Raw genomic sequence first — 8,661 nt, 5'->3', positions numbered from 1 at the left:
ATAAAGATATGTTATATAAAATAAATGCATGCAGAATTCCAGATTATAAAGCAAACTGAGTGCATAAATTTATATTGCGATTGGTTTGTTCAATTTGCATAAGTCATCCGGTTAGGAGAAATTGGGATTTGCAAAAGGGTAATCATTGGGAAAATTAATGTACATTCCACAGTACTAAATAAAATAGTCTAGCTTTAAAATGTAAAAATATTTAAAGAGTGGATGTAAATATACACTTTCAACTGACTTATTCTAAACACAGTCAATTATTTCAATTCAAAAGCAAACACAAATTCAGCAACAAAGTATTGGTGAACCAGCAGTCAGCAGTCTTAGGTTCATGTATTGCTTTTCTTTTTTTTAAAGAAAGCAACTTGTTTTTATGTTTACATTAATAAGTACTGACCAGTGAAGTAGGTCAATTGTACACTAGGATATTTAATCATTGATCGGACACGAGGTATTGGGGAACAACAAACAGTTATAGGCTTTGAAATGGCGGATAGTGGTAAAAGAACGGTTGTAATAGCTATGGACGGGAGTTTATATTCAGACTATGCATTTGACTGTAAGTAATTCATATGCTATTATATAAGCATCTATAGTTTAGTTATATCTACATGTGTTGTGATATCACGTATTGTTATTATTTACATAACAGCTCACATATATGTATGCGATACAACAAATCAGATGTATGAATTTAATAATAAGCTTGTTTATAAGTAGGAGTAAGATCGTCATTTTTATTCAATATGGAATTGAGACTTATGCTGACATGGTTGATTTTAATTACACCAAGTCTTTATTTCACATCGGTTTACATGTCATTAAATTTAGGACATAATCATAAATAACCCTGGTCCAATACCTGAAATCAATTACATGTATAGGTATTTACAACAAGACGTCATTAGATGTAATTGGATATTCAGCATTGTTCCTACTTTTCCATAACAGAAGGTCAATTTGCTAAAATACTACATTCTAAAGTTCTTGTTTATAGTTCTGCATTTCCCATGACATGTATAATATCTTGGTGTAAATAAGTTACAATCAATCGTGCATCAACCCCTTATAGTTGTATCTAAATAATATACTATAGTATATTTTACATGTGATTAAAAAAACTAAAGAATATTGACCACTTGCAATGAAAATCTCGCACAAGAGAAGACCAACTATAACTGGTCGACAGATTATATCTAAAAGTTCATTTAACAACCATTAATAAGGAAAACAAAAGTACGACATTAATTCACAAATAATTGAAAACAAAGAATTTTAGTGTACATAAGAACGTTTTCGGTGAAAAGCTCATTAGAGCTTATGTTTGTATTGTTTGTCAATATGCCGAATCCAAATAAAGTTTTACTTTTACTTACTTTTAAATTGTTTTAATACATTTATCTTAAAACCAAGGCATCAATTATCACCAAGACTGAAATGAAGATATTAAAGTAACAAAGAATTGTTGAAAAATAATATGTCTTGAGGCAAATGTTGTGTAAACTAGATATTTTAACATTGACGTTAAAATAGTTTTATGATCAGAGGGTCATCTTTTATTTACTGCTCACTGCATCATCGATCACCTTTCACCCAAGCCCCGGCGCCATAAAACTTTTTTTTTCTGAGTAAAAAAATATTCTCGGAAGGAATTATTTTACTCATCTAAGAATGAGAACTTTTTTATCCGCCATAAAAAATATTCTAAACGTTGTGAATTTTTTTAGCTGAGTTTTTTTTTTCTTTGCAGAGAATTTTTTTCTCAGTGATGTAAGCGGTAAAATAGATGTTTTCAAACTTAAAAGCAAGGACGTATAACGAATATACGTCCTTGTTAAAAGTATAACAAACTTAGCTAAAACTCAGTTTTATCTGTTTAGCAATAATGTAAAACATAAAAATAATCTATGATAGCTAAAATGACAAGTAGCATTTTTTTTAGCATTGGTAAATGGAAAGTTTGTAAGCATCTGTTAATGGACAAAAAGTCACAGGATACTGCATAAAGTCACAAATAATTTGTGGGCAATTGTTTGAAATTATATAATATAAGAGAAAAATCTTAACATTAAAATTGTTGTAATTCGTGCTGTTATAATAACAGTGTCGTATATATATTTCTATTTGAATTCTAGCCTAGGGAGTTTACATCAAAACACGTACACAAAATGGTAAACAGAAAGATAAATAAACACAAACTAGAACATACGCAACTGATCATGCTGATCAAACATCTTTACTATAATAATCATAGATATAGGAAGATTTGGTATGAGTGCCAATGAGACAACTCTCCAGCCAAGTAACAATTTATAAAAGTAAACAATTATAGGTCAAGGTATGGCCTTCAACATGCAGCCTTAGCTCACACCGAACAGCAAGCTAATATAAAGGGCCCCGAAAATTACTAGTGTAAAACCATTGAAACGGGAAAACCAACGGTCTAATCTATATATAAACGAGAAACGAGAAACACGTATGAACTACTTATGTGTATATTTATCTTTTAAAGGGTATACTCAGAACGCAACAAAAGAAAACGATGAAGTACTAATTATTACCTGCCTTGACAACCATGGCTGTACTGCATATAGTAAGTAGGATATGTCTATTGGGGTATGTTTCTCTATGTCTATTGGAAAACAATAGCTCGTTTGTAAAATCATATCAAGTTTTCTTTCTGAACGGACAAAACAGTCGAAGTAGAAGCACAAGCCGACTGTTAAAAATATTTGTTTTTCTTTGCTCCAAAATCGCAAATGCGATGACTTAAAACGTGTGAACTGGGATTGTAGTATCACTTTAGAAATAATGTACAATTTAATTTCATTTTTAAGAGTTAAAATATAATGAATAATTAATTCCGTAAATTTCGTTATTTGAATTTGCGTATGAAAGGTTTCTACGTGAGTCGTATGTCGAAGGTTGTCAATATGATCATTGAAAAATACACGCCGGCTGAAGGACGCCTCCGGGTGCGGGAATTTCTCGCTACATTGAAGACCTGTTGGTGACCCTTTGCTGTTGTATTTCATTTGGTCAGGTTGTTGTCTCTTTGACACATTCCCCATTTCCATTCTTAATTTTACTCAAGTGGTATTCCGAAAGTTATTGTATAGAATGATTGGAGGAAAGTTATTTAGTTAGGATATGAAGTATAAAATTATAATTCTTAAATATATAATTATGTATATAATTTTTGTAAAAGTTTTTGAAATACCCCTATTTGAGTAATGAGATACTAATTATGTTATTTTTTATCCATTTTAGTGCGTAGAAATTCCAGTACTGATGAAATACGAAAACAGCTTCAACAGGATATGGATATACATGCTGCATTGGGAGATCATCTTCAATTAAAGCTAACAAACGCTGGGGTAAATTATCTGTTCTTGTAATAACATCAGTCTCAATTCTTTAAAATATAAGTGAATCAAGTAATCAAGTTCAAATAAGAAAAGAATACATCTTCGGGATAACTTTTTTTTTTTTCATTGGTTTAAATACAAACATAAACTCTAATAAGAAAAACAATACCCAAATCATGGATACTTGAATTCATAGATGAAAATAAGAATCGATTGATTGTGGGTTGCTTAACGTTCAGTGGCAAGTATCTCACTCATGTTCAGGACTATGAAATGAGGATGATCGCGTTAAGATGAAGATTCGTTTTGAATAACAAAATGTTTTGTAAAAGCTAAAAATCAATAACACTTATTTCCTTGTAAATTTAAAAACCAACAAAGATATGTTATATATGAATTTAATTTTTCAGATAAATGGGTCTGTATTTTCGTGTTATGGTAAACCCGGAGAGGCCATTATTAATGCAGCGAAAGAAAAACATGCTTCTGTGATTATTTGTGGATCTAGAGGCCATGGAAAATTACGACGAACAATAATGGGAAGCATCAGTAGTTATATTGTACACCATTCTGACATTCCGGTAATTGTTTGCAGACACAAAGACCACCATCACCATCATCACGACCACCCCCACCATGTTCATATAGACTCGCCCTCTGACGTCAGTAATTTGTTGCATGGACATTGATGGCATTTTTATTTATAGTTGAGTTCACACATGTACATAATTATGTGATTATTATATATAGTTAGCAATATAATATGCATTTTAAACATGTTTACCTAATAATTGTACATTTGCAATATGTGTAAGTACGTTTTTATCTAAAATAATGACCGATATTGTACTACCCTCATTTTAGATACATTTTGACAAACAAGTTGTAATAAAACATTTTCTACAATTTTTAATTTATCCTTCTATTTATTAACGTCTATTTAAGCAATCAAGTTCGTGCTTCGAAATTACTGTGAAACAACCTACTCAAGACGTACTGTGTAAGTACTAAAAATAAAAGATTGCAGTAGTATGAAAACTTTCTTCTCTTTGCACCATTATTCCTCATTCTTGTCAATTTCTTGAAGACAATTTGAATTTTGTGTTTCATACAAAAAGAATGGTCAACGTTGATACAATCAAATCATGTTTTAAGAAAGGATAAATCATACTTACTTAAAATCACTGATTCAAACAAAAAATACTATAAAACGGAAGGTGCATGATTTGTTTATTTCGATATTCCTTTGCCAGTCTTTGACGATTTTTTTTCCTTATTTTCATGAGCCATACTTTATTCATGCGCTTTTCAGTAAGAATGAAAAAACAATACGGTAATACTTTAACTTCACGTCCGCTGTAAAGATGACGCTCTATTACTTAATAAAATTTGGTGACTATGCTGGTTCATCTATCTCATCGACCTTAAAATAAAAGATACCACGGATACAGTAAGTCTGTCTCATAACTTGGCTTACATATAGAAATTGGCATTTACAATAAGTTCGGTTGATTTAATCTTTACGAGAAAAAAAAAACGATTTTAGCTTTCCAATTGGGTGTGATATGTCTGTCAGCGAAAGATATAGACCATAACTGTTTAGTGTCTTTAAATATCAGCTGTATTTGTACGAGGCTAGGAAACAAGGTGTATGCGAGCTTTTAGCGAGCTACTACACCTGTTTCGAGCCGAGTAAAAATACAGCTGATATTTAAAGACACTAAACAGTTATTGTCTTTATCCTGCAATTAATTCTGTATATTGCTTGTGTTTTGAAAGACACAAAAACTAACATATTTGGCATTTATTTTCGATTTGTAATCCCTTGAGGCCCGCGTAGTAATATCAAAATCACACATTACGCTGAAGATGGGTTCGCAAAAAAAGAATCTCGAATGGTCAACAATAATACATCGCTCAAGGTGAATAATTATCTAGTTTAACATAACAACTAATTTCAACAGTAAAAACAAATAACAAGACATTGTCAAATTTGAAACAGAATTGTACAAGTTGTCCTACGCTAAGACTTGACATTCACTAAACATGCATGACCCCCCCCCCCCCCCCCCCCCCCCAATAAACACATTACACTAAAAAAATAAGTGGGCAAAACTGGTTTCAAAGACAATTAAAAAGTATACTTACAAAAATACCAAACTTAGAGGAAAATACAAAAAGGAAAATCCCTAATCAAATGGCAAAATCAAAAGCCCAAACACACCAGTCGAATGGACAACAACTGTCATATTCCTGACTTGGTACAGGCATTTTCTTATATATAAAATGATGGATTAAACCTTAAAGCTAGACAAACCTCTCACTTGTATGACAGTCGCACCAAATTCCATTATATTGACAACGATGTGTGAACAAATAAAATAGACATAATTGGTAAAAATATCAAAATAGGGATACAGTAGTCAACATTGTCATGATTGTGTTTAAATCTTAATCACTTTAAAACAAGCAGATGTGTAACAAAGAAGCGCATAGGGCATAAAGACAAAGCGTATTGGCTAAAATTAAAGACAATGATACACATATTTACTACAGCACAATAACGGGATGTTTAAGTACAGAGCCACGTCATATATATACAAGAAACCCAAAACTTCTATATAGACTAAGCACATTAGCTAATAATGAAAGACAAAATTACCAAAAAAAATCTACAATAGCACAATAACAGGATGTATAAGTACAGAGCTACGTCACATGTATAATAAAAACATAAAAAGGCATGTAGACAAAGCACATTATAAAAATGAAGACAAGAATATGAAAATCATCAAAGAACACAATGACGTGGTGGGAAATGGATAATTTCGAAATTGAAATCGTCTAGTTTGTCATGGATTCTGATACAGAGACGACTGTGTATGTCAAATTCGAGGTATACGTCTAAAAAAAAAAGGCAGAGGAAGCTGTGTCTGTTGATTCTTTAATTCAAGTTTACTTCTAGGGAATATATCAATGGAACCCAATCAGAAAATGTTATATTGTTAATGGAAAGAACATCATCAATATATCTGAATGTGAAATTAAATTGCTTGCCTTCTTTTGTCTTGTTTTTGACATGTCTGAAGGAACTCCGATTCATACAAAAATAAGAAGAGTTCGGCAAGGAAAAGAGCACAAGTCGTTCCCATGGTACTGCCGACAGTTTGTTGAAAAAGTCTACCTTTAAATTCAACAAATAGGTTGTCAATTAAATGCTTCAGCATACTGATCACTTATTTTTAATAAATTTATAGCGTATGCTACCGTTTGTATGTTTAAAATTATTGTGGATTATTTCTTAAAGACGATTTTCAATTTCACATGGGGAATGGTGGTATACAGGATTGAAAAATCAAAATTTTTGATAGAACTAATTTCAGATTGAGATTTTATTAACTTTTATTGACTTGATAAACTAAAAGCTGATGCCATATAAAAATCAAAGTTATAAATCTACTTAATATTGATGACAAACTTATTGGTAAAATTATAACATTTGTTTAGTGGGAGCTCAGAACCTTTAGCTGTCAACTGATGTTACATAAAATCTAATATTTGACAGAGCAAAATTCAGTATACACACCGTAAGTCCAATTTGTCAACACGAACATGAAGATCGTCAAAAGTAAACCCTTTGAGAAAATAAGGTCTCAGTTCATCGACAAATTGAAATAATATCTTAAGAACATTATTAGTGAACTATTTCGTGAGAGTTCCATCTTGATACAGTTTATTTTTCGATCTATGGGTTTGACTGTCTCTGTGATATCTTTCGTCTCTCTTTTATTTAATTTCACAAACTAGCATCTGTGGTAAAACGTATATAATTCTATATTTTGTTTCTGTTGACGTGTTTATTTTTTACATATTATAATGAGGAATTTGCACTTATACGTTGTCAATAACATAAAAGACAGGAAATAGATTGGTAGTATCATAAATGAGTTCCTCAATCATGTCAATAACACTCTATGCACTCATAACTAAAAAACTTTATCTTTGTTTTTAAACTAAACTGTTCCTTCATTTTTGGCAAATCCTGACATGACTTAACTTTGGTTATGGTTTTTTTTTTGTATATATTTAGTCATAATTTATTCATTGTATTGTTGTAAGTACATAGTAAGACGAAATTGGAAACCGATAATCTTCTGACAATGTTTTGCCATGGGTTTCCTCAATTTAGCAAATATTATACTATAGGTCCTAATAATCCTGGGTCGTTCATTCGTTTCAAATGCCCGGACTACTGTAACAACAAAGGACTACCACTGAATTACAGGCTCCTAATTTTAAACAGACACATACAAAATGTGCCGTTTGAAGGCGCCAAACCTCCCCTAACTTAGGACAGTGGTGTAACAGTACTACATAATAACAAACTATATTAATCAGTTCAAAAGGCTGAACTCATCAGATTGATACAAACAAGAATACACCTAACACATGTTTAAGTTAGTACGATGCGCATTTAAATTTATATTTTAAATTAGAAATTTTTGCTTTTGGTAGGCGAACTAACTAATAGAAGAGCTGGTTGGTTTTTTTCTGAACCTTTCTGAACCGTTTAGAAACTTTCACAAGAGGGGCTAGTTCAGTGTTAGGGTGGAGAACGAAGAACAAGATACGGATCCGAATGATGCAATACTAGAAGTTTTTTCACGGAAAAATTAATAAAGTAATCAAATCTCTTTCTTTAAATTAGTTTATCTTAAAGATAACAAAAACACGTTTTATTTGGCGAAAGTCGCCATAACATTTTGTTTATTTTTTCATGACGAAACAGCGGAACATCATATATTGGTTGTGTGTTGTTTTTGGTTCGTCAACTACATTTTGTTTACGAACATTTTGTTTACGAGAACAACATATATTTATATCTTATATCTTATATATAGTATATATCTTAACAAATCTTATACGAATTCTTTGATCATTTATCTCTGTAGGGACAATAAAAACTATAGTAATTATTTATAGCTTAATGTAGTCTTTTCTTAATTTTCATAACATTTTTTGGGGGAGAGGTGCTGTGTTCATCATTCTTCTTTTATGCAGATTAGTTTAGGATACTGAGATTTGTTTGGTTGGATTTCGAAGAATAAATAACTTTAACTTTAAAAAAATATTTAACGACGTGTTAACAGGTGAAACCAGCTCTTTTGTCCAGGTCAGTCATAAGCTTACTTTTACTGATCTATTTTGAAAATTGATTTAAATTCTGTATATAATCAGGAAGTTAACACGCATACCTACGGGAAGTATTTGTATCGATATAGTC

General features: G+C 31.3%; 1 long non-coding RNA gene across 1 annotated transcript; it reads left to right on the top strand.

Annotated features, from left to right (window-relative positions):
* Positions 1-418: 418 nt before the first annotated feature.
* Positions 419-4,285, top strand: LOC143050856 (uncharacterized). The gene is made up of 4 exons (XR_012970501.1): positions 419-568; positions 2,522-2,602; positions 3,280-3,386; positions 3,788-4,285. It is a non-coding gene; the product is annotated as an uncharacterized LOC143050856 (long non-coding RNA).
* Positions 4,286-8,661: the final 4,376 nt, after the last annotated feature.

Source organism: Mytilus galloprovincialis, chromosome 1 (assembly GCF_965363235.1).
Source record: "Mytilus galloprovincialis chromosome 1, xbMytGall1.hap1.1, whole genome shotgun sequence".
Taxonomy (NCBI): Eukaryota; Metazoa; Mollusca; class Bivalvia; order Mytilida; family Mytilidae; genus Mytilus; species Mytilus galloprovincialis.
Note: the sequence above shows the minus strand (reverse complement) of the source record. Positions and strands in the feature narration are given on the sequence as shown.